The sequence below is a fragment of the Lissotriton helveticus genome (assembly GCF_964261635.1).
Source record: "Lissotriton helveticus chromosome 1_1 unlocalized genomic scaffold, aLisHel1.1 SUPER_1_unloc_64, whole genome shotgun sequence".
Classification (NCBI taxonomy): domain Eukaryota; kingdom Metazoa; phylum Chordata; class Amphibia; order Caudata; family Salamandridae; genus Lissotriton; species Lissotriton helveticus.
In genome coordinates, this window is record NW_027611708.1 from 566,743 (window position 1) to 592,539 (window position 25,797).

Sequence of the window (25,797 nt, forward strand, 5' to 3'; positions counted from 1 at the left end):
TAGAGGTGCAGTCCCTTAGAAATGAAAGAAGTGCAATTGCTGTCCCTTGTGAATTAAAGAAGTGCAGGTGCTGTCCTCTGTGAATGAAAGAAGTGCAGGTGCTGTCCTCTGTTAATGAAAGAAGTGCAGGTGCTGTCCTCTGTTAATGAAAGATGTGCAGGTGCTGTCCCTTGTGAATTAAAGAAGTGCAGGTGCTGTCCCTTGTGAATGAAAGAAGTGCAGGTGCTGTCCCTTGTGAATTAAAGAAGTGCAGGTGCTGTCCTCTGTGAATGAAAGAAGTGCAGGTGCTGTCCTCTGTTAATGAAAGAAGTGCAGGTGCTGTCCTCTGTTAATGAAAGATGTGCAGGTGCTGTCCCTTGTGAATTAAAGAAGTGCAGGTGCTGTCCCTTGTGAATGAAAGAAGTGCAGGTGCTGTCCTCTGTGAATGAAAGCAGTGCAGGTGCTGTCCCTTGTGAATAAAAGAAGTGCGGGTGCTGTCCCTTGTTAATGAAAGAAGTGCAGGTGATGTCCCTTGTGAATGAATGAAAGAAGTGCAGGTGCTGTCGCTTGTGAATGAAAGAAGTGCAGGTGCTGTCGCTTGAGAATGAAAGAAGTGCAGGTGCTGTCCCTTGTGAATGAAAGAAGTGCAGGTGCTGTCCTCTGTGAATGAAAGCAGTGCAGGTGCTGTCCTTGTGAATGAAAGAAGTGCAGGTGCTGTCCCTTGTGAATTAAAGAAGTGCTGGTGTGTCCCTTGTGAATGAAAGTAGTGCAGATGCTGTCCCTTGTGAATTAAAGAAGTGCAGGTGCTGTCCCTTGTGAATGAAAGAAGTTCAGATGCTGTCACTTGTGAATGAAAGAAGTGCAGGTGCTGTCCCTTGTGAAAGAAAGAAGTGCAGGAGCTGTCCCTTGTGAATGAAAGAAGTGCAGGTGCTGTCCCTTGTGAATGAAAAAAGTGCAGCTGCTGTGCCCTGTGAATGATATAAGTGTTGTCCCGTGTGAATGAAAGAGGTGCTGGTGCTGTCCCCTGTGAATGATATAAGTGCTGTCCCTTGTGAATGAAAGAAGTGCAGGTGCTGTCCCTTGTGAATGAAAGAAGTGCAGGTGCTGTCTTCTGTGAATGAAAGCAGTGCAGGTGCTGTCCCTTGTGAATGAAAGCAGTGCAGGTGCTGTCCCTTGTGAATGAAAGAAGTGCAGGTGCTGTCCATTGTGAATTAAAGAAGTGCAGGTGCTGTCACTTGTTAATGAAAGAAGTGCAGGTGCTGTCCCTTGTGAATTAAAGAAGTGCGGGTGCTGTCCCCTGAGAATGAAAGAAGTGCAGGTGCTGTCCCCTGAGAATGAAAGAAGTGCAGGTGCTGTCCTCTGTGAATGAAAGCAGTGCAGGTGCTGTCCCTTGTTAATGAAAGAAGTGCAGGTACTGTCCCTTGTTAATGAAAGAAGTGCAGGTGCTGGACCCTGTGAATGAAAGAAGTGCAGGTGCTGTCCCTTGCGAATTAAAGAAGTGCAGGTGCTGTCCCTTGTGAATGAAAGAAGTGCAGGTGCTGTCCTCTGTGAATGAAAGCAGTGCAGGTGCTGTCCCTTGTGAATTAAAGAAGTGCAGGTGCTGTCCATTGTGAATGAAAGAAGTGCAGGTGCTGTCCTCTGTGAATGAAAGAAGTGCCGGTGCTGTCCCTTGTGAATGAAAGAAGTGCAGGTGCTGTCCCTTGTGAATGAAAGAAATGCAGGTGCTGTCCTCTGTGAATGAAAGCAGTGCAGGTGTTGTCCCTTGTGAATTAAAGCAGTGCAGGTGCTGTCCCTTGTGAATGAAAGCAGTGCAGGTGCTGTCCCTTGTGATTGAAAGAGGTGCAGGTACTGTCCATTGTGAATTAAAGAAGTGCTGGTGTGTCCCTTGTGAATGAAAGAAGTGCAGATGCTGTCCCTTGTGAATTAAAGAAGTACTGTTGTGTCCCTTGTGAATGAAAGAAGTGCAGATGCTGTCCCTTCTGAATGAAAGAAGTGCAGGTGCTGTCCCTTGTGAATGAAAGAAGTGCAGGTGCTGTCCCTTGTGAATTAAAGAAGTGCTGGTGTGTACCTTGTGAAAGAAAGAAGTGCAGATGCTGTCCCTTGTGAATTGAAGAAGTGCAGGTGCTGTCCCTTGTGAATGAAAGAAGTGCAGATGCTGTCCCTTGTGAATGAAAGAAGTGCAGGTGCTGTCCCTTGTGAAAGAAAGAAGTGCAGGTGCTGTCCCTTGTGAATGAAAGAAGTGCAGGTGTTGTCCCTTGTAAATGAAAGAAGTGCAGCTGCTGTCCCCTGTGAATGATATAAGTGTTGTCCCCTGTGAATGAAAGAGGTGCAGGTGCTGTCCCCTGTGAATGATAAAAGTGCTGTCCCTTGTGAATGAAAGCAGTGCAGGTGCTGTCCCTTGTGAATGAAAGCAGTGCATGTGCTGTCCCTTGAGAATGAAAGAAGTGCAGGTGCTGTCCCTTGTGAATTAAAGAAGTGCAGGTGCTGTCCTTGTGAATTAAAGAAGTGCAGGTGCTGTCCCTTGTTAATGAAAGAAGTGCAGGTGCTGTCCTCCTTGAATGAAAGAAGTGCAGGTGCTGTCCTCTGTGAATTAAAGAAGTGCAGGTGCTGTCCCCTGTTAATGAAAGAAGTGCAGGTGCTGTCCTCTGTTATTGAAAGAAGTGCAGGTGCTGTCCCTTGTGAATGAAAGAAGTGCAGGTGCTGTCCCTTGTGAATGAAAGAAGTGCAGGTGCTGCCCTCTGTGAATGAAAGCAGTGCAGGTGCTGTCCCTTGTGAATTAAAGAAGTGCGGGTGCTGTCCCTTGTTAATGAAAGAAGTGCAGGTGCTGTCCTCTGTGAATTAAAGACGTAGAGGTGCAGTCCCTTAGAAATGAAAGAAGTGCAATTGCTGTCCCTTGTGAATGTAAGCAGTGCAGATGCTGTCCCCTGTGAATGAAAGAAGTGCAGGTGCTGTCCGTTGTTAATGAAAGAAGTGCAGGTGCTGTCCGTTGTTAATGAAAGAAGTACAGGTGTCTCTCCTGTGAATGAAAGAAGCGGAGGTGATGTCCCTTGTGAATGAAAGAAGTGAAGGTGCTGTCCCTTGTGAATGTACGAAGTGCTGGTGTGTCCCTTGTAAATGAAAGAAGTGCAGATGCTGTCCCTTGTGAATTAAAGAAGTGCTGGTGTGTCCCTTGTGAATGAAAGAAGTGCAAATGCTGTCCCTTGTGAATTAAAGAAGTACTGTTGTGTCCCTTGTGAATGAAAGAAGTGCAGATGCTGTCCCTTCTGAATGAAAGAAGTGCAGGTGCTGTCCCTTGTGAATGAAAGAAGTGCAGGTGCTGTCCCTTGTGAATTAAAGAAGTGCTGGTGTGTACCTTGTGAAAGAAAGCAGTGCAGATGCTGTCCCTTGTGAATTGAAGAAGTGCAGGTGCTGTCCCTTGTGAATGAAAGAAGTGCAGATGCTGTCCCTTGTGAATGAAAGAAGTGCAGGTGCTGTCCCTTGTGAAAGAAAGAAGTGCAGGTGCTGTCCCTTGTGAATGAAAGAAGTGCAGGTGTTGTCCCTTGTAAATGAAAGAAGTGCAGCTGCTGTCCCCTGTGAATGATATAAGTGTTGTCCCTTGTGAATGAAAGAATTACAGGTGCTGTCCCTTGTGAATGAAAGAAGTGCATGTGCTGTCCTCTGTGAAGGAAAGCAGTGCAGGTGCTGTCCCTTGTGAATGAAAGAAGTGCAGATGCTGTCCTCTGTGAATTAAAGAAGTGCTGGTGTGTCCCTTGTGAATGAAAGAAGTACTGTTGTGTCCCTTGTGAATGGAAGAAGTGCAGATGCTGTCCCTTCTGAATGAAAGAAGTGCAGGTGCTGTCCCTTGTGAATGAAAGAAGTGCAGGTGCTGTCCCTTGTGAATTAAAGAAGTGCTGGTGTGTACCTTGTGAAAGAAAGCAGTGCAGATGCTGTCCCTTGTGAATTGAAGAAGTGCAGGTGCTGTCCCTTGTGAATGAAAGAAGTGCAGGTGCTGTCTCTTGTGAATGAAAGAAGTTCAGGTGCTGTCCCTTGTGAATGAAAGAAGTGCAGGTGCTGTCCCTTGTGAAAGAAAGAAGTGCAGGTGCTGTCCCTTGTGAATGAAAGAAGTGCAGGTGTTGTCCCTTGTAAATGAAAGAAGTGCAGCTGCTGTCCCCTGTGAATGATATAAGTGTTGTCCCCTGTGAATGAAAGAGGTGCAGGTCCTGTCCCTTGTGAATGAAAGAATTACAGGTGCTGTCCCTTGTGAATGAAAGTAGGGCAGTTGCTGTCCTTGTGAATTAAAGAAGTGCAGGTGCTGTCCCTTGTTAATGAAAGAAGTGCAGGTGCTATCCTCCTTGAATGAAAGAAGTGCAGGTGCTGTCCTCTGTGAATTAAAGAAGTGCAGGTGCTGCCCCCTGTTAATGAAAGAAGTGCAGGTGCTGTCCTCTGTTATTGAAAGAAGTGCAGGTGCTGTCCCTTGTGAATTAAAGAAGTGCAGGTGCTGTCCCTTGTGAATGAAAGAAGTGCAGGTGCTGCCCTCTGTGAATGAAAGCAGTGCAGGTGCTGTCCCTTGTGAATTAAAGAAGTGCGGGTGCTGTCCCTTGTTAATGAAAGAAGTGCAGGTGCTGTCCTCTGTGAATTAAAGACGTAGAGGTGCAGTCCCTTAGAAATGAAAGAAGTGCAATTGCTGTCCCTTGTGAATGAAAGCAGTGCAGGTGCTGTCCCTTGTGAATTAAAGAAGTGCAGGTGCTGTCCCTTGTGAATGAAAGAAGTGCAGGTGCTGTCCCTTGTGAATGAAAGAAGTGCAGCTGCTGTCCCCTGTGAATGATATAAGTGTTGTCCCCTGTGAATGAAAGAGGTGCTGGTGCTGTCCCCTGTGAATGATATAAGTGCTGTCCCTTGTTAATGAAAGAAGTGCAGGTGCTGTCCCTTGTGAATTAAAGAAGTAGAGGTGCAGTCCCTTAGAAATGAAAGAAGTGCAATTGCTGTCCCTTGTGAATGTAAGCAGTGCAGATGCTGTCCCCTGTGAATGAAAGAAGTGCAGGTGCTGTCCGTTGTTAATGAAAGAAGTGCAGGTGCTGTCCGTTGTTAATGAAAGAAGTACAGGTGTCTCTCCTGTGAATGAAAGAAGCGGAGGTGATGTCCCTTGTGAATGAAAGAAGTGAAGGTGCTGTCCCTTGTGAATGTACGAAGTGCTGGTGTGTCCCTTGTAAATGAAAGAAGTGCAGATGCTGTCCCTTGTGATTTGAAGAAGTGCAGGTGCTGTCCCTTGTGAATGAAAGAAGTGCAGGTGCTGTCCCCTGTGAATGAAAGAAGTGCAGGTGCTGTCCCTTGTGAATAAAAGAAGTGCAGGTGCTGTCCCTTGTGAATGTACGAAGTGCTGGTGTGTCCCTTGTGAATGAAAGAAGTGCAGATGCTGTCCCTTGTGAATGAAAGAAGTGCAGGTGCTGTCCTCAGTGAATGAAAGAAGTGCAGGTGCTGTCCCTTGTGAATGAAAGAAGTGCAGGTGTTGTCCCCTGTGAATGAAAGCAGTGCAGGTGCTGTCCCTTGTGAATGAAAGCAGTGCAGGTGCTGTCCATTGTGAATTAAAGGAGTGCAGGTGCTGTCCCTTGTGAATGAAAGAATTGAAGGTGCTGTCCCTTGTGAATGTATGAAGTGCTGGTGTGTCCCTTGTGAATGAAAGCAGTGCAGGTGCTGTCCCTTGTGAATTAAAGAATTGCTGGTTCTGTCCCTTGTGAATGAAAGAAGTGCAGGTGCTGTCCCTTGTGAATGAAAGAAGTGCAGGTGCTGTCCTCTGTGAATGAAAGCAGTGCAGGTGTTGTCCCTTGTGAATTAAAGCAGTGCAGGTGCTGTCCCTTGTGAATGAAAGCAGTGCAGGTGCTGTCCCTTGTGAATGAAAGAAGTGCAGGTACTGTCCATTGTGAATTAAAGAAGTGCTGGTGTGTCCCTTGTGAATGAAAGAAGTGCAGATGCTGTCCCTTGTGAATTAATGAAGTACTGTGGTGTCCCTTGTGAATGAAAGAAGTGCAGATGCTGTCCCTTCTGAATGAAATAAGTGCAGGTGCTGTCCCTTGTGAATGAAAGAAGTGCAGGTGCTGTCCCTTGTGAATTAAAGAAGTGCTGGTGTGTCCCTTGTGAAAGAAAGAAGTGCAGATGCTGTCCCTTGTGAATTGAAGAAGTGCAGGTGCTGTCCCTTGTGAATGAAAGAAGTGCAGATGCTGTCCCTTGTGAATGAAAGAAGTGCAGGTGCTGTTCCTTGTGAAAGAAAGAAGTGCAGGTGCTGTCCCTTGTGAATGAAAGAAGTGCAGGTGTTGTCCCTTGTGAATGAAAGAAGTGCAGCTGCTGTCCCCTGTGAATGATATAAGTGTTGTCCCCTGTGAATGAAAGAGGTGCAGGTGCTGTCCCCTGTGAATGATATAAGTGCTGTCCCTTGTGAATGAAAGAATTGCAGGTGCTGTCCCTTGTGAATGAAAGAAGTGCAGGTGCTGTGCTCTGTGAAGGAAAGCAGTGCAGGTGCTGTCCCTTGTGAATGAAAGCAGTGCATGTGCTGTCCCTTGAGAATGAAAGAAGTGCAGGTGCTGTCCCTTGTTAATGAAAGAAGTGCAGGTGCTGTCCTCCTTGAATGAAAGAAGTGCAGGTGCTGTCCCCTGTTAATGAAAGAAGTGCAGGTGCTGCCCTCTGTGAATGAAAGCAGTGCAGGTGCTGTCCCTTGTGAATTAAAGAAGTGCGGGTGCTGTCCCTTGTTAATGAAAGAAGTGCAGGTGCTGTCCTCTGTGAATTAAAGACGTAGAGGTGCAGTCCCTTAGAAATGAAAGAAGTGCAATTGCTGTCCCTTGTGAATGAAAGCAGTGCAGGTGCTGTCCCTTGTGAATTAAAGAAGTGCAGGTGCTGTCCCTTGTGAATGAAAGAAGTGCAGGTGCTGTCCCTTGTGAATGAAAGAAGTGCAGCTGCTGTCCCCTGTGAATGATATAAGTGTTGTCCCCTGTGAATGAAAGAGGTGCTGGTGCTGTCCCCTGTGAATGATATAAGTGCTGTCCCTTGTTAATGAAAGAAGTGCAGGTGCTGTCCCTTGTGAATTAAAGAAGTAGAGGTGCAGTCCCTTAGAAATGAAAGAAGTGCAATTGCTGTCTCTTGTGAATGAAAGAAGTGCAGGTGCTGTCCGTTGTTAATGAAAGAAGTGCAGGTGCTGTCCGTTGTTAATGAAAGAAGTACAGGTGTCTCTCCTTTGAATGAAAGAAGCGGAGGTGATGTCCCTTGTGAATGAAAGAAGTGAAGGTGCTGTCCCTTGTGAATGTACGAAGTGCTGGTGTGTCCCTTGTAAATGAAAGAAGTGCAGATGCTGTCCCTTGTGATTTAAAGAAGTGCAGGTGCTGTCCCTTGTGAATGAAAGAAGTGCAGGTGCTGTCCCCTGTGAATGAAAGAAGTGCAGGTGCTGTCCCTTGTGAATAAAAGAAGTGCAGGTGCTGTCCCTTGTGAATGTACGAAGTGCTGGTGTGTCCCTTGTGAATGAAAGAAGTGCAGATGCTGTCCCTTGTGAATGAAAGAAGTGCAGGTGCAGTCCTCAGTGAATGAAAGAAGTGCAGGTGCTGTCCCCTGTGAATGAAAGAAGTGCAGGTGCTGTCCCTTGTGAATAAAAGAAGTGCAGGTGCTGTCCCTTGTGAATGTACGAAGTGATGGTGTGTCCCTTGTGAATGAAAGAAGTGCAGATGCTGTCCCTTGTGAATGAAAGAAGTGCAGGTGCTGTCCTCAGTGAATGAAAGAAGTGCAGGTGTTGTCCCCTGTGAATGAAAGCAGTGCAGGTGCTGTCCCTTGTGAATGAAAGCAGTGCAGGTGCTGTCCCTTGTGAATTAAAGGAGTGCAGTTGCTGTCCCTTGTGAATGAAAGAATTGAAGGTGCTGTCCCTTGTGAATGTATGAAGTGCTGGTGTGTCCCTTGTGAATTAAAGAAGTGCAGGTGCTGTCTTCCGTGAATGAAAGCAGTGCAGGTGCTGTCCCTTGTGAATGAAAGCAGTGCAGGTGCTGTCCCTTGTGAATGAAAGAAGTGCAGGTGCTGTCCATTGTGAATTAAAGAAGTGCAGGTGCTGTCCTCTGTGAATGAAAGAAGTGCAGGTGCTGTCCCCTGTGAAGGAAAGAGGTGCAGGTGCTGTCCCTTGTGAATGACAGAAGTGCTGGTGTGTCCCTTGTGAATTAAAGAATTGCAGGTGCTGTCCCCTGAGAATGAAAGAAGTGCCGGTGCTGTCCCCTGAGAATGAAAGAAGTGCAGGTGCTGTCCCCTGAGAATGAAAGAAGTACAGGTGCTGTCCTCTGTGAATGAAAGCAGTGCAGGTGCTGTCCGTTGTTAATGAAAGAAGTGCAGGTACTGTCCCTTGTTAATGAAAGAAGTGCAGGTGCTGGACCCTGTGAATGAAAGAAGTGCAGGTGCTGTCCTCTGTGAATGAAAGCAGTGCAGGTGCTGTCCCTTGTGAATGAAAGAAGTGCAGGTGCTGTCCCTTGTGAATGAAAGAAGTGCAGGTACTGTCCCTTGTGAATTAAAGAAGTGCTGGTGTGTACCTTGTGAAAGAAAGAAGTGCAGATGCTGTCCCTTGTGAATTGAAGAAGTGCAGGTGCTGTCCCTTGTGAATGAAAGAAGTGCAGATGCTGTCCCTTGTGAATGAAAGAAGTGCAGGTGCTGTCCCTTGTGAAAGAAAGAAGTGCAGGTGCTGTCCCTTGTGAATGAAAGAAGTGCAGGTGTTGTCCCTTGTAAATGAAAGAAGTGCAGCTGCTGTCCCCTGTGAATGATATAAGTGTTGTCCCCTGTGAATGAAAGAGGTGCAGGTGCTGTCCCCTGTGAATGATAAAAGTGCTGTCCCTTGTGAATGAAAGCAGTGCAGGTGCTGTCCCTTGTGAATGAAAGCAGTGCATGTGCTGTCCCTTGAGAATGAAAGAAGTGCAGGTGCTGTCCCTTGTGAATTAAAGAAGTGCAGGTGCTGTCCTTGTGAATTAAAGAAGTGCAGGTGCTGTCCCTTGTTAATGAAAGAAGTGCAGGTGCTGTCCTCCTTGAATGAAAGAAGTGCAGGTGCTGTCCTCTGTGAATTAAAGAAGTGCAGGTGCTGTCCCCTGTTAATGAAAGAAGTGCAGGTGCTGTCCTCTGTTATTGAAAGAAGTGCAGGTGCTGTCCCTTGTGAATGAAAGAAGTGCAGGTGCTGTCCCTTGTGAATGAAAGAAGTGCAGGTGCTGCCCTCTGTGAATGAAAGCAGTGCAGGTGCTGTCCCTTGTGAATTAAAGAAGTGCGGGTGCTGTCCCTTGTTAATGAAAGAAGTGCAGGTGCTGTCCTCTGTGAATTAAAGACGTAGAGGTGCAGTCCCTTAGAAATGAAAGAAGTGCAATTGCTGTCCCTTGTGAATGTAAGCAGTGCAGATGCTGTCCCCTGTGAATGAAAGAAGTGCAGGTGCTGTCCGTTGTTAATGAAAGAAGTGCAGGTGCTGTCCGTTGTTAATGAAAGAAGTACAGGTGTCTCTCCTGTGAATGAAAGAAGCGGAGGTGATGTCCCTTGTGAATGAAAGAAGTGAAGGTGCTGTCCCTTGTGAATGTACGAAGTGCTGGTGTGTCCCTTGTAAATGAAAGAAGTGCAGATGCTGTCCCTTGTGAATTAAAGAAGTGCTGGTGTGTCCCTTGTGAATGAAAGAAGTGCAAATGCTGTCCCTTGTGAATTAAAGAAGTACTGTTGTGTCCCTTGTGAATGAAAGAAGTGCAGATGCTGTCCCTTCTGAATGAAAGAAGTGCAGGTGCTGTCCCTTGTGAATGAAAGAAGTGCAGGTGCTGTCCCTTGTGAATTAAAGAAGTGCTGGTGTGTACCTTGTGAAAGAAAGCAGTGCAGATGCTGTCCCTTGTGAATTGAAGAAGTGCAGGTGCTGTCCCTTGTGAATGAAAGAAGTGCAGATGCTGTCCCTTGTGAATGAAAGAAGTGCAGGTGCTGTCCCTTGTGAAAGAAAGAAGTGCAGGTGCTGTCCCTTGTGAATGAAAGAAGTGCAGGTGTTGTCCCTTGTAAATGAAAGAAGTGCAGCTGCTGTCCCCTGTGAATGATATAAGTGTTGTCCCTTGTGAATGAAAGAATTACAGGTGCTGTCCCTTGTGAATGAAAGAAGTGCATGTGCTGTCCTCTGTGAAGGAAAGCAGTGCAGGTGCTGTCCCTTGTGAATGAAAGAAGTGCAGATGCTGTCCTCTGTGAATTAAAGAAGTGCTGGTGTGTCCCTTGTGAATGAAAGAAGTACTGTTGTGTCCCTTGTGAATGGAAGAAGTGCAGATGCTGTCCCTTCTGAATGAAAGAAGTGCAGGTGCTGTCCCTTGTGAATGAAAGAAGTGCAGGTGCTGTCCCTTGTGAATTAAAGAAGTGCTGGTGTGTACCTTGTGAAAGAAAGCAGTGCAGATGCTGTCCCTTGTGAATTGAAGAAGTGCAGGTGCTGTCCCTTGTGAATGAAAGAAGTGCAGGTGCTGTCTCTTGTGAATGAAAGAAGTTCAGGTGCTGTCCCTTGTGAATGAAAGAAGTGCAGGTGCTGTCCCTTGTGAAAGAAAGAAGTGCAGGTGCTGTCCCTTGTGAATGAAAGAAGTGCAGGTGTTGTCCCTTGTAAATGAAAGAAGTGCAGCTGCTGTCCCCTGTGAATGATATAAGTGTTGTCCCCTGTGAATGAAAGAGGTGCAGGTCCTGTCCCTTGTGAATGAAAGAATTACAGGTGCTGTCCCTTGTGAATGAAAGTAGGGCAGTTGCTGTCCTTGTGAATTAAAGAAGTGCAGGTGCTGTCCCTTGTTAATGAAAGAAGTGCAGGTGCTATCCTCCTTGAATGAAAGAAGTGCAGGTGCTGTCCTCTGTGAATTAAAGAAGTGCAGGTGCTGCCCCCTGTTAATGAAAGAAGTGCAGGTGCTGTCCTCTGTTATTGAAAGAAGTGCAGGTGCTGTCCCTTGTGAATTAAAGAAGTGCAGGTGCTGTCCCTTGTGAATGAAAGAAGTGCAGGTGCTGCCCTCTGTGAATGAAAGCAGTGCAGGTGCTGTCCCTTGTGAATTAAAGAAGTGCGGGTGCTGTCCCTTGTTAATGAAAGAAGTGCAGGTGCTGTCCTCTGTGAATTAAAGACGTAGAGGTGCAGTCCCTTAGAAATGAAAGAAGTGCAATTGCTGTCCCTTGTGAATGAAAGCAGTGCAGGTGCTGTCCCTTGTGAATTAAAGAAGTGCAGGTGCTGTCCCTTGTGAATGAAAGAAGTGCAGGTGCTGTCCCTTGTGAATGAAAGAAGTGCAGCTGCTGTCCCCTGTGAATGATATAAGTGTTGTCCCCTGTGAATGAAAGAGGTGCTGGTGCTGTCCCCTGTGAATGATATAAGTGCTGTCCCTTGTTAATGAAAGAAGTGCAGGTGCTGTCCCTTGTGAATTAAAGAAGTAGAGGTGCAGTCCCTTAGAAATGAAAGAAGTGCAATTGCTGTCCCTTGTGAATGTAAGCAGTGCAGATGCTGTCCCCTGTGAATGAAAGAAGTGCAGGTGCTGTCCGTTGTTAATGAAAGAAGTGCAGGTGCTGTCCGTTGTTAATGAAAGAAGTACAGGTGTCTCTCCTGTGAATGAAAGAAGCGGAGGTGATGTCCCTTGTGAATGAAAGAAGTGAAGGTGCTGTCCCTTGTGAATGTACGAAGTGCTGGTGTGTCCCTTGTAAATGAAAGAAGTGCAGATGCTGTCCCTTGTGATTTGAAGAAGTGCAGGTGCTGTCCCTTGTGAATGAAAGAAGTGCAGGTGCTGTCCCCTGTGAATGAAAGAAGTGCAGGTGCTGTCCCTTGTGAATAAAAGAAGTGCAGGTGCTGTCCCTTGTGAATGTACGAAGTGCTGGTGTGTCCCTTGTGAATGAAAGAAGTGCAGATGCTGTCCCTTGTGAATGAAAGAAGTGCAGGTGCTGTCCTCAGTGAATGAAAGAAGTGCAGGTGCTGTCCCTTGTGAATGAAAGAAGTGCAGGTGTTGTCCCCTGTGAATGAAAGCAGTGCAGGTGCTGTCCCTTGTGAATGAAAGCAGTGCAGGTGCTGTCCATTGTGAATTAAAGGAGTGCAGGTGCTGTCCCTTGTGAATGAAAGAATTGAAGGTGCTGTCCCTTGTGAATGTATGAAGTGCTGGTGTGTCCCTTGTGAATGAAAGCAGTGCAGGTGCTGTCCCTTGTGAATTAAAGAATTGCTGGTTCTGTCCCTTGTGAATGAAAGAAGTGCAGGTGCTGTCCCTTGTGAATGAAAGAAGTGCAGGTGCTGTCCTCTGTGAATGAAAGCAGTGCAGGTGTTGTCCCTTGTGAATTAAAGCAGTGCAGGTGCTGTCCCTTGTGAATGAAAGCAGTGCAGGTGCTGTCCCTTGTGAATGAAAGAAGTGCAGGTACTGTCCATTGTGAATTAAAGAAGTGCTGGTGTGTCCCTTGTGAATGAAAGAAGTGCAGATGCTGTCCCTTGTGAATTAAAGAAGTACTGTGGTGTCCCTTGTGAATGAAAGAAGTGCAGATGCTGTCCCTTCTGAATGAAATAAGTGCAGGTGCTGTCCCTTGTGAATGAAAGAAGTGCAGGTGCTGTCCCTTGTGAATTAAAGAAGTGCTGGTGTGTCCCTTGTGAAAGAAAGAAGTGCAGATGCTGTCCCTTGTGAATTGAAGAAGTGCAGGTGCTGTCCCTTGTGAATGAAAGAAGTGCAGATGCTGTCCCTTGTGAATGAAAGAAGTGCAGGTGCTGTTCCTTGTGAAAGAAAGAAGTGCAGGTGCTGTCCCTTGTGAATGAAAGAAGTGCAGGTGTTGTCCCTTGTGAATGAAAGAAGTGCAGCTGCTGTCCCCTGTGAATGATATAAGTGTTGTCCCCTGTGAATGAAAGAGGTGCAGGTGCTGTCCCCTGTGAATGATATAAGTGCTGTCCCTTGTGAATGAAAGAATTGCAGGTGCTGTCCCTTGTGAATGAAAGAAGTGCAGGTGCTGTGCTCTGTGAAGGAAAGCAGTGCAGGTGCTGTCCCTTGTGAATGAAAGCAGTGCATGTGCTGTCCCTTGAGAATGAAAGAAGTGCAGGTGCTGTCCCTTGTTAATGAAAGAAGTGCAGGTGCTGTCCTCCTTGAATGAAAGAAGTGCAGGTGCTGTCCCCTGTTAATGAAAGAAGTGCAGGTGCTGCCCTCTGTGAATGAAAGCAGTGCAGGTGCTGTCCCTTGTGAATTAAAGAAGTGCGGGTGCTGTCCCTTGTTAATGAAAGAAGTGCAGGTGCTGTCCTCTGTGAATTAAAGACGTAGAGGTGCAGTCCCTTAGAAATGAAAGAAGTGCAATTGCTGTCCCTTGTGAATGAAAGCAGTGCAGGTGCTGTCCCTTGTGAATTAAAGAAGTGCAGGTGCTGTCCCTTGTGAATGAAAGAAGTGCAGGTGCTGTCCCTTGTGAATGAAAGAAGTGCAGCTGCTGTCCCCTGTGAATGATATAAGTGTTGTCCCCTGTGAATGAAAGAGGTGCTGGTGCTGTCCCCTGTGAATGATATAAGTGCTGTCCCTTGTTAATGAAAGAAGTGCAGGTGCTGTCCCTTGTGAATTAAAGAAGTAGAGGTGCAGTCCCTTAGAAATGAAAGAAGTGCAATTGCTGTCTCTTGTGAATGAAAGAAGTGCAGGTGCTGTCCGTTGTTAATGAAAGAAGTGCAGGTGCTGTCCGTTGTTAATGAAAGAAGTACAGGTGTCTCTCCTTTGAATGAAAGAAGCGGAGGTGATGTCCCTTGTGAATGAAAGAAGTGAAGGTGCTGTCCCTTGTGAATGTACGAAGTGCTGGTGTGTCCCTTGTAAATGAAAGAAGTGCAGATGCTGTCCCTTGTGATTTAAAGAAGTGCAGGTGCTGTCCCTTGTGAATGAAAGAAGTGCAGGTGCTGTCCCCTGTGAATGAAAGAAGTGCAGGTGCTGTCCCTTGTGAATAAAAGAAGTGCAGGTGCTGTCCCTTGTGAATGTACGAAGTGCTGGTGTGTCCCTTGTGAATGAAAGAAGTGCAGATGCTGTCCCTTGTGAATGAAAGAAGTGCAGGTGCAGTCCTCAGTGAATGAAAGAAGTGCAGGTGCTGTCCCCTGTGAATGAAAGAAGTGCAGGTGCTGTCCCTTGTGAATAAAAGAAGTGCAGGTGCTGTCCCTTGTGAATGTACGAAGTGATGGTGTGTCCCTTGTGAATGAAAGAAGTGCAGATGCTGTCCCTTGTGAATGAAAGAAGTGCAGGTGCTGTCCTCAGTGAATGAAAGAAGTGCAGGTGTTGTCCCCTGTGAATGAAAGCAGTGCAGGTGCTGTCCCTTGTGAATGAAAGCAGTGCAGGTGCTGTCCCTTGTGAATTAAAGGAGTGCAGTTGCTGTCCCTTGTGAATGAAAGAATTGAAGGTGCTGTCCCTTGTGAATGTATGAAGTGCTGGTGTGTCCCTTGTGAATTAAAGAAGTGCAGGTGCTGTCTTCCGTGAATGAAAGCAGTGCAGGTGCTGTCCCTTGTGAATGAAAGCAGTGCAGGTGCTGTCCCTTGTGAATGAAAGAAGTGCAGGTGCTGTCCATTGTGAATTAAAGAAGTGCAGGTGCTGTCCTCTGTGAATGAAAGAAGTGCAGGTGCTGTCCCCTGTGAAGGAAAGAGGTGCAGGTGCTGTCCCTTGTGAATGACAGAAGTGCTGGTGTGTCCCTTGTGAATTAAAGAATTGCAGGTGCTGTCCCCTGAGAATGAAAGAAGTGCCGGTGCTGTCCCCTGAGAATGAAAGAAGTGCAGGTGCTGTCCCCTGAGAATGAAAGAAGTACAGGTGCTGTCCTCTGTGAATGAAAGCAGTGCAGGTGCTGTCCGTTGTTAATGAAAGAAGTGCAGGTACTGTCCCTTGTTAATGAAAGAAGTGCAGGTGCTGGACCCTGTGAATGAAAGAAGTGCAGGTGCTGTCCTCTGTGAATGAAAGCAGTGCAGGTGCTGTCCCTTGTGAATTAAAGAAGTGCAGGTGCTGTCCCTTGTGAATGAAAGAAGTGCAGGTGCTGTCCCTTGTGAATTAAAGAAGTGCAGGTGCTGTCCATTGTGAATGAAAGAAGTGCAGGTGCTGTCCTCTGTGAATGAAAGAAGTGCCGGTGCTGTCCCTTGTGAATGAAAGAAGTGCAGGTGCTGTCCCTTGTGAATGAAAGAAGTGCAGGTGCTGTCCTCTGTGAATGAAAGCAGTGCAGGTGTTGTCCCTTGTGAATGAAAGCAGTGCAGGTGTTGTCCCTTGTGAATGAAAGAAGTGCAGGTGCTGTCCTCTGTGAATGAAAGAAGTGCCGGTGCTGCCCCTTGTGAATGAAAGAAGTGCAGGTGCTGTCCCTTGTGAATGAAAGAAGTGCAGGTGCTGTCCTCTGTGAATGAAAGCAGTGCAGGTGCTGTCCCTTGTGAATTAAAGAAGTGCAGGTGCTGTCCCTTGTGAATGAAAGAAGTGCAGGTGCTGTCCCTTGTGAATTAAAGAAGTGCAGGTGCTGTCCATTGTGAATGAAAGAAGTGCAGGTGCTGTCCTCTGTGAATGAAAGAAGTGCCGGTGCTGTCCCTTGTGAATGAAAGAAGTGCAGGTGCTGTCCTCTGTGAATGAAAGCAGTGCAGGTGCTGTCCCTTGTGAATGAAAGCAGTGCAGGTGCTGTCCCTTGTGAATGAAAGAAGTGCAGGTACTGTCCATTGTGAATTAAAGAAGTGCTGGTATGTCCCTTGTGAATGCAAGAAGTGCAGATGCTGTCCCTTGTGAATTAAAGAAGTACTGTTGTGTCCCTTGTGAATTAAAGAAGTGCAGATGCTGTCCCTTCTGAATGAAAGAAGTGCAGGTGCTGTCCCTTGTGAATGAAAGAAGTGCAGGTGCTGTCCCTTGTGAATTAAAGAAGTGCAGGTGCTGTCCCTTGTGAATTAAAGCAGTGCTGGTGTGTCCCTTGTGAAAGAAAGAAGTGCAGATGCTGTCCCTTGTGAATTGAAGAAGTGCAGGTGCTGTTCCTTGTGAAAGAAAGAAGTGCAGGTGCTGTCCCTTGTGAATGAAAGAAGTGCAGGTGTTGTCCCTTGTGAATGAAAGAAGTGCAGCTGCTGTCCCCTGTGAATGATATAAGTGTTGTCCCCTGTGAATGAAAGAGGTGCAGGTGCTGTCCCCTGTGAATGATATAAGTGCTGTCCCTTGTGAATGAAAGAATTGCAGGTGCTGTCCCTTGTGAATGAAAGAAGTGCAGGTGCTGTCCTATGTGAAGGAAAGCAGTGCAGGTGCTGTCTCTTGTGAATGAAAGCAGTGCATGTGCTGTCCCTTGTGAATTAAAGAAGTGCAGGTGCTGTCCTTGTGAATTAAAGAAGTGCAGGTGCTGGCCCTTGTTAATGCAAGAAGTGCAGGTGCTGTCCTCCTTGAATGAAAGAAGTGCAGGTGCTGTCCTCTGTGAATTAAAGAAGTGCAGGTGCTGTCCCCTGTTAATGAAAGAAGTGCAGGTGCTGTCCTCTGTTATTGAAAGAAGTGCAGGTGCTGTCCCTTGTGAATTAAAGAAGTGCAGGTGCTGTCCCTTGTGAATGAAAGAAGTGCAGGCGCTGTCCTCTGTGAATGAAAGCAGTGCAGGTGCTGTCCCTTGTGAATTAAAGAAGTGCGGGTGCTGTCCCTTGTTAATGAAAGAAGTGCAGGTGCTGTCCTCTGTGAATTAAAGACGTAGAGGTGCAGTCCCTTAGAAATGAAAGAAGTGCAATTGCTGTCCCTTGTGAATGAAAGCAGTGCAGGTGCTGTCCGTTGTGAATGAAAGAAGTGCAGGTGCTGTCCCTTGTGAATAAAAGAAGTGCAGGTGCTGTCTCTTGTGAATGTACGAAGTGCTGGTGTGTCCCTTGTGAATGAAAGAAGTGCAGTTGCTGTCCCTTGTGATTTAAAGAAGTGCAGGTGCTGTCCCTTGTGAATGAAAGAAGTGCAGGTGCTGTCCCCTGTGAATGAAAGAAGTGCAGGTGCTGTCCCTTGTGAATAAAAGAAGTGCAGGTGCTGTCCCTTGTGAATGTACGAAGTGCTGGTGTGTCCCTTGTGAATGAAAGTAGTGCAGATGCTGTCCCTTGTGAATGAAAGAAGTGCAGGTGCTGTCCTCAGTGAATGAAAGAAGTGCAGGTGCTGTCCCTTGTGAATGAAAGAAGTGCAGGTGTTGTCCCCTGTGAATGAAAGCAGTGCAGGTGCTGTCCCTTGTGAATGAAAGCAGTGCAGGTGCTGTCCCTTGTGAATTAAAGAAGTGCAGTTGCTGTCCCTTGTGAATGAAAGAATTGAAGGTGCTGTCCCTTGTGAATGAAAGAAGTACAGGTGTCTCTCCTGTGAATGAAAGAAGCGGAGGTGATGTCCCTTGTGAATGAAAGAAGTGAAGGTGCTGTCCCTTGTGAATGTACGAAGTGCTGGTGTGTCCCTTGTGAATGAAAGAAGTGCAGATGCTGTCCCTTGTGATTTAAAGAAGTGCAGGTGCTGTCCCTTGTGAATGAAAGAAGTGCAGGTGCTGTCCCCTGTGAATGAAAGAAGTGCAGGTGCTGTCCCTTGTGAATGTACGAAGTGCTGGTGTGTCCCTTGTGAATGAAAGAAGTGCAGATGCTGTCCCTTGTGAATGAAAGAAGTGCAGGTGCTGTCCTCAGTGAATGAAAGAAGTGCAGGTGCTGTCCCTTGTGAATGAAAGAAGTGCAGGTGTTGTCCCCTGTGAATGAAAGCAGTGCAGGTGCTGTCCCTTGTGAATGAAAGCAGTGCAGGTGCTGTCCCTTGTGAATTAAAGAAGTGCAGTTGCTGTCCCTTGTAAATGAAAGAATTGAAGGTGCTGTCCCTTGTGAATGTATGAAGTGCTGGTGTGTCCCTTGTGAATGAAAGAAGTGCAGGTGCTGTCCCCTGAGAATGAAAGAAGTGCCGGTACTGTCCCCTGAGAATGAAAGAAGTGCCGGTGCTGTCCCTTGTTAATGAAAGAAGTGCAGGTACTGTCCCTTGTGAATTAAAGAAGTGCAGGTGCTGTCCCTTGTGAATTAAAGAAGTGCAGGTGCTGTCCCTTGTGAACGAAAGAAGTGCAGGTGCTGTCCTCTGTGAATGAAAGCAGTGCAGGTGCTGTCCCTTGTGAATTAAAGAAGTGCAGGTGCTGTCCATTGTGAATGAAAGAAGTGCAGGTGCTGTCCTATGTGAATGAAAGAAGTGCAGGTGCTGTCCCTTGTGAATGAAAGAAGTGCAGGTGCTGTCCCTTGTGAATGAAAGAAGTGCAGGTGCTGTCCTCTGTGAATGAAAGCAGTGCAGGTGTTGTCCCTTGTGAATTAAAGCAGTGCAGGTGCTGTCCCTTGTGAATGAAAGCAGTGCAGGTGCTGTCCCTTGTGAATGAAAGAAGTGCAGGTACTGTCCATTGTGAATTAAAGAAGTGCTGGTGTGTCCCTTGTGAATGAAAGAAGTGCAGATGCTGTCCCTTGTGAATTAAAGAAGTACTGGTGTGTCCCTTGTGAATGAAAGAAGTGCAGATGCTGTCCCTTCTGAATGAAAGAAGTGCAGGTGCTGTCCCTTGAGAATGAAAGAAGTGCAGGTGCTGTCCCTTGTGAATTAAAGAATTGCTGGTGTGTCCCTTGTGAAAGAAAGAAGTGCAGATGCTGTCCCTTGTGAATTGAAGAAGTGCAGGTGCTGTCCCTTGTGAATGAAAGAAGTGCAGATGCTGTCCCTTGTGAATGAAAAAAGTGCAGGTGCTGTCCCTTGTGAAAGAAAGAAGTGCAGGTGCTGTCCCTTGTGAATGAAAGAAGTGCAGGTGTTGTCCCTTGTGAATGAAAGAAGTGCAGCTGCTGTCCCCTGTGAATGATATAAATGTTGTCCCCTGTGAATGAAAGAGGTGCAGGTGCTGTCCCCTGTGAATGATATAAGTGCTGTCCCTTGTGAATGAAAGAATTGCAGGTGCTGTCCCTTGTGAATGAAAAAAGTGCAGGTGCTGTCCCTTGTGAAAGAAAGAAGTGCAGGTGCTGTCCCTTGTGAATGAAAGAAGTGCAGGTGTTGTCCCTTGTTAATGAAAGAAGTGCAGGTGATGTCCTCCTTGAATGAAAGAAGTGCAGGTGCTGTCCTCTGTGAATTAAAGAAGTGCAGGTGCTGTCCCCTGTTAATGAAAGAAGTGCAGGTGCTGTCCTCTGTTATTGAAAGAAGTGCAGGTGCTGTCCCTTGTGAATTAAAGTAGTGCGGGTGCTGTCCCTTGTGAATGAAAGAAGTGCAGGTGCTGTCCTCTGTGAATTAAAGACGTAGAGGTGCAGTCCCTTAGAAATGAAAGAAGTGCAATTGCTGTCCCTTGTGAATGAAAGCAGTGCAGGTGCTGTCCCTTGTGAATTAAAGAAGTGCAGGTGCTGTCCCTTGTGAATGAAAGAAGTGCAGGTGCTGTCCCTTGTGAATGAAAGAAGTGCAGCTGCTGTCTCCTGTGAATGATATAAGTGTTGTCCCCTGTGAATGAAAGAGGTGCTGGTGCTGTCCCCTGTGAATGATATAAGTGCTGTCCCTTGTGAATGAAAGAAGTGCAGGTGCTGTCCCTTGTGAATTAAAGAAGTAGAGGTGCAGTCCCTTAGAAATGAAAGAAGTGCAATTGCTGTCCCTTGTGAATGTAAGCAGTGCAGATGCTGTCCCCTGTGAATGAAAGAAGTGCAGGTGCTGTCCGTTGTTAATGAAAGAAGTGCAGGTGCTGTCCGTTGTTAATGAAAGAAGTACAGGTGTCTCTCCTGTGAATGAAAGAAGCGGAGGTGATGTCCCTTGTGAATGAAAGAAGTGAAGGTGCTGTCCCTTGTGAATGTACGAAGTGCTGGTGTGTCCCTTGTGAATGAAAGAAGTGCAGATGCTGTCCCTTGTGATTTAAAGAAGTGCAGGTTCTGTCCCTTGTGAATGAAAGAAGTGCAGGTGCTGTCCCCTGTGAATGAAAGAAGTGCAGGTGCTGTCCCTTGTGAATAAAAGAAGTGCAGGTGCTGTCCCTTGTGAATGTACGAAGTGCTGGTGTGTCCCTTGTGAATGAAAGAAGTGCAGATGCTGTCCCTTGTGAATTAAAGAAGTGCAGGTGCTGTCCGTTGTGAATAAAAGAAGTGCAGGTGCTGTCCTCAGTGAATGAAAGAAGTGCAGGTGCTGTCCCTTGTGAATGAAAGAAGTGCAGGTGTTGTCCCCTGTGAATGAAAGCAGTGCAGGTGCTCTCCCTTGTGAATGAAAGCAGTGCAGGTGCTGTCCCTTGTGAATTAAAGAAGTGCAGTTGCTGTCCCTTGTGAATGAAAGAATTGAAGGTGCTGTCCCTTGTGAATGTATGAAGTGCTGGTGTGTCCCTTGTGAATTAAAGACGTGCAGGTGCTGTCCCCTGTGAAAGAAAGAAGTGAAGGTGCCGTCCCCTGTGAATGAAAGAAGTGCAGGTGCTGTCCCTTGTGAATGAATGAAAGAAGTGCAGTTGCTGTCCCTTGTGAATGAAAGAAGTGCAGGTGCTGTCGCTTGTAAATGAAAGAAGTGCAGGTGCTGTCCCTTGTGAATGAAAGAAGTGCAGGTGCCGTCCCCTGTGAATAAAAGAAGTGCAGGTTCTGTTCCTTGTGAATGAATGAAAGAAGTGCAGGTGCTGTCGCTTGTAACTGAAAGAAGTGCAGGTGCTGTCCCTTGTTAATGAAAGAAGTGCAGGTGCCAAACCTTGTGAATGAAAGAAGTGCAGGTGCTGTCCCTTGTGAATGAAAGAAGTGCAGGTGCTGTCCCCTGTGAATGAAAGCAGTGCAGGTGCTGTCCTCTGTGAATGAAAGAGGTGCAGGTGCTGTCCCTTGTGAATGAAAGAAGTGCAGGTGCTGTCCCTTGTGAATGAAAGAAGTGCAGGTGCTGTCCTCTGTGATTGAAAGCAGTGCAGGTGCTGTCCCTTGTGAATGAAAGAAGTGCATGTGCTGTCCCTTGTGAATTAAAGAAGTGCAGGTGCTGTCCCTTGTGAATTAAAGAAGTGCAGGTGCTGTCCCTTGTTAATGAAAGAAGTGCAGGTGCTGTCCTCTGTGAATGAAAGAAGTGCAGGTGCTGTCCCTTGTTAATGAAAGAAGTGCAGGTGCTGTCCCTTGTTAATGAAAGAAGTGCAGGTGCTGTCCTCTGTGAATGAAAGAAGTGCAGGTGCTGTCCTCTGTGAATTAAAGTAGTGCAGGTGCTGTCCCTTGTGAATGAAAGAAGTGCATGTGCTGTCCCTTGTGAATGAAAGAAGTGCAGGTGCTGTCCTCTGTGAATGAAAGCAGTGCAGGTGCTGTCCCTTGTGAATTAAAGAAGTGCAGGTGCTGTCCCTTGTGAATGAAAGAAGTGCTGGTGTGTCCCTTGTGAATGAAAGCAGTGCAGGTGCTGTCCCTTGTGAATGAAAGAAGTGAAGGTGCTGTCCCTTGTGAATGAAAGAAGTGCAGGTGCTGTCCTCTGTGAATGAAAGCAGTGCAGGTGCTGTCCTCTGTGAATGAAAGCAGTGCAGGTGCTGTCCCTTGTGAATTAAAGAAGTGCAGGTGCTGTCCCTTGTGAATTAAAGCAGTGCAGGTGCTGTCCCTTGTGAATGAAAGCAGTGCAGGTGCTGTCCCTTGTGAATGAAAGAAGTGCAGGTACTGTCCATTGTGAATTAAAGAAGTGCTGGTGTGTCCCATGTGAATGAAAGAAGTGCAGATGCTGTCCGTTGTGAATTAAAGAAGTACTGGTGTGTCCCTTGTGAATGAAAGAAGTGCAGATGCTGTCCCTTCTGAATGAAAGAAGTGCAGGTGCTGTCCCTTGTGAATGAAAGAAGTGCAGGTGCTGTCCCTTGTGAATTAAAGAAGTGCTGGTGTGTCCCTTGTGAATGAAAGAAGTGCAGATGCTGTCCCTTGTGAATTAAAGAAGTGCTGGTGTGTCCCTTGTGAATGAAAGAAGTGCAGATGTTGTCCCTTCTGAATGAAAGAAGTGCAGGTGCTGTCCCTTGTGAATGAAAGAAGTGCAGGTGCTGTCCCTTGTGAATTAAAGAAGTGCTGGTGTGTCCCTTGTGAATGAAAGAAGTGCAGATGCTGTCCCTTGTGAATTAAAGAAGTGCAGGTGCTGTCCCTTGTGAATGAAAGAAGTGCAGATGCTGTCCCTTGTAAATGAAAGAAGTGCAGGTGCTGTCCCTTGTGAAAGAAAGAAGTGCAGGTGCTGTCCCTTGTGAATGAAAGAAGTGCAGGTGTTGTCCCTTGTGAATGAAAGAAGTGCAGCTGCTGTCCCCTGTGAATGAGATAAGTGTTGTCCCCTGTGAATGAAAGAGGTGCAGGTGCTGTCCCCTGTGAATGATATAAGTGCTGTCCCTTGTGAATGAAAGCAGTGCATGTGCTGTCCCATGTGAATGAAAGAAGTGCAATTGCTGTCCCTTGTGAATTAAAGAAGTGCAGGTGCTGCCCCTTGTGAATTAAAGAAGTGCAGGTGCTGTCCCTTGTTAATGAAAGAAGTGCAGGTGCTGTCCTCTGTGAATGAAAGAAGTGCAGGTGCTGTCCTCTGTGAATGAAAGAAGTGCAGGTGCTGTCCCCTGTGAATGAAAGAAGTGCAGGTGCTGTCCTCTGTGAATGAAAGAAGTGCCGGTACTGTCCCCTGAAAATAGAAGTGCCGGTGCTGTCCCCTGAGAATGAAAGAAGTGCAGGTGCTGTCCCCTGAGAATGAAAGAAGTGCCGGTGCTGTCCCCTGAGAATGAAAGAAGTGCAGGTGCTGTCCCCTGAGAATGAAAGAAGTGCAGGTGCTGTCTTCTGTGAATGAAAGCAGTGCAGGTGCTGTCCCTTGTTAATGAAAGAAGTGCAGGTACTGTCCCTTGTTAATGAAAGAAGTGCAGGTGCTGGACCCTGTGAATGAAAGAAGTGCAGGTGCTGTCCTCTGTGAATGAAAGCAGTGCAGGTGCTGTCCCTTGTGAATGAAAGAAGTGCAGGTGCTGTCCCTTGTGAATGAAAGAAGTGCAGGTGCTGTCCTCTGTGAATGAAAGCAGTGCAGGTGTTGTCCCTTGTGAATTAAAGCAGTGCAGGTGCTGTCCCTTGTGAATGAAAGCAGTGCAGGTGCTGTCCCTTGTGAATGAAAGAAGTGCAGGTACTGTCCATTGTGAATTAAAGAAGTGCTGGTGTGTCCCTTGTGAATGAAAGAAGTGCAGATGCTGTCCCTTGTGAATTAAGGAAGTACAGTTGTGTCCCTTGTGAATGAAAGAAGTGCAGATGCTGTCCCTTCTGAATGAAAGAAGTGCAGGTGCTGTCCCCTGAAAATGAAAGAAGTGCAGGTGCTGTCCCCTGAGAATGAAAGAAGTGCAGGTGCTGTCCTCTGTGAATGAAAGCAGTGCAGGTGCTGTCCCTTGTTAATGAAAGAAGTGCAGGTACTGTCCCTTGTTAATGAAAGAAGTGCAGGTGCTGGACCCTGTGAATGAAAGAAGTGCAGGTGCTGTCCTCTGTGAATGAAAGCAGTGCAGGTGCTGTCCCTTGTGAATGAAAGAAGTGCAGGTGCTGTCCCTTGTGAATTAAAGAAGTGCAGGGTCTGTCTCTTGTGAATGAAAGAAGTGCAGGTGCTTTCCCTTGTGAATGTAAGAATTCAGGTGTGTCCCTTGTGAATGAAAGATGTGCAGGTGCTGTCACAAAGAAATGCAGGTGTTGTCCCTTGTGAATGAAAGAAGTGCAGGTGCTGTCCCCTGTGAATTAAAGAAGTGGAGGTGCTGTCCCTTGTAAATAAAAGAAGTGCAGATGCTGTCCCTTGTGAATGAAAGAAGTGCAGGTGCTGTCCTCTGTGAATGAAAGCAGTGCAGGTGCTGTCCCTTGTGAATTAAAGAAGTGCAGGTGCTGTCCCTTGTGAATGAAAGAAGTGCAGGTGCTGTCCTCTGTGAATGAAAGCAGTGCAGGTGCTGTCTCTTGTGAATGAAAGAATCGAAGGTGCTGTCCCTTGTGAATGTACGAATTGCTGGTGTGTCCCTTGTGAATGAAAGAAGTGCAGGTGCTGTCCTCTGTGAATGAAAGCAGTGCAGGTGCTGTCTCTTGTGAATGAAAGAATTGAAGGAGCTGTCCCTTGTGAATGTACGAATTGCTGGTGTGTCCCCTGTGAAAGAAATAAGTGCAGGTGCTGTCCCTTGTGAATGAAAGAAGTGCAGGTACTGTCCATTGCTAATTAAAGAAGTGCTGGTGTGTCCCTTGTGAATGAAAGAAGTGCAGATGCTGTCCCTTGTGTATTAAAGAAGTACTGGTGTGTCCCTTGTGAATTAAAGAAGTGCAGATGCTGTCCCTTCTGAAGGAAAGAAGTGCAGGTGCTGTCCCTTGTGAATGAAAGAAGTGCAGGTGCTGTCCCTTGTGAATTAAAGAAGTGCAGGTGCTGTCCCTTGTGAATGAAAGAAGTGCAGATGCTGTCCCTTGTGAATTAAAGAAGTGCAGGTGCTGTCCCTTGTGAAAGAAAGAAGTGCAGGTGCTGTCCCTTGTGAATGAAAGAAGTGCAGCTGCTGTTCCCTGCGAATGATATAAGTGTTGTCCCCTGTGAATGAAAGAGGTGCAGGTGCTGTCCCCTGTGAATGATATAAGTGCTGTCCCTTGTGAATGAAAGAATTGCAGGTGCTGTCCCTTGTGAATGAAAGAAGTGCAGGTGCTGTCCTCTGTGAAGGAAAGCAGTGAAGGTGCTGTCCCTTGTGAATGAAAGCAGTGCATGTGCTGTCCCTTGTGAATGAAAGAATTGCAGGTGCTGTCCTCTGTGAATGAAAGCAGTGCAGGTGCTGTCCCCTGTGAATGAAAGAAGTGCAGGTGCTGTCCCTTGTGAATGTAAGCAGTGCAGATGCTGTCCCCTGTGAATGAAAGAAGCGGAGGTGATGTCCCTTGTGAATGAAAGAAGTGAAGGTGCTGTCCCTTGTGAATGTACGAAGTGCTGGTGTGTCCCTTGTGAATGAAAGAAGTGCAGATGCTGTCCCTTGTGAATTAAAGAAGTGCAGGTGCTGTCCCTTGTGAATGAATGAAGTGCAGGTGCTGTCCTCAGTGAATAAAAGAAGTGCAGGTGCTGTCCCTTGTGAATGAAAGAAGTGCAGGTGTTGTCCCCTGTGAATGAAAGCAGTGCAGGTGCTGTCCCTTGTGAATGAAAGCAGTGCAGGTGCTGTCCCTTGTGAATTAAAGAAGTGCAGGTGCTGTCCCTTGTGAATTAAAGAAGTGCAGGTGCTGTCCCTTGTTAATGAAAGAAGTGCAGGTGCTGTCCTCTGTGAATGAAAGAAGTGCAGGTGCTGTCCTCTGTGAATTAAAGAAGTGCAGGTGCTGTCCCTTGTTAATGAAAGAAGTGCATGTGCTGTCCTCTGTGAATTAAAGAAGTGCAGGTGCTGTCCCTTGTGAATTAAAGAAGTGCAGGTACTGTCCCTTGTTAATGAAAGAAGTGCAGGTGGTGTCCTCTGTGAATGAAAGAAGTGCAGGTGCTGTCCTCTGTGAATTAAAGAAGTGCAGGTGCTGTCCCTTGTTAATGAAAGAAGTGCATGTGCTGTCCTCTGTGAATTAAAGAAGTGCAGGTGCTGTCCCTTGTGAATGAAAGAAGTGCATATGCTGTCCTCTGTGAATGAAAGCAGTGCAGGTGCTGTCCCTTGTGAATTAAAGAAGTGCAGATGCTGTCCCTTGTGAATGAAAGAAGTGCAGGTGCTGTCCTCTGTGAATGAAAGCAGTGCAGGTGCTGTCCCTTGTGAATTAAAGAAGTGCAGGTGCTGTCCCTTGTGAATGAAAGAAGTGCAGGTGCTGTCCTCTGTGAATGAAAGCAGTGCAGGTGCTGTCTCTTGTGAATGAAAGAATTGAAGGAGCTGTCCCTTGTGAATGTACGAATTGCTGGTGTGTCCCTTGTGAAAGAAATAAGTGCAGGTGCTGTCCCTTGTAAATGAAAGAAGTGCAGGTACTGTCCATTGCGAATTAAAGAAGTGCTGGTGTGTCCCTTGTGAATGAAAGAAGTGCAGATGCTGTCCCTTGTGAATTAAAGAAGTACT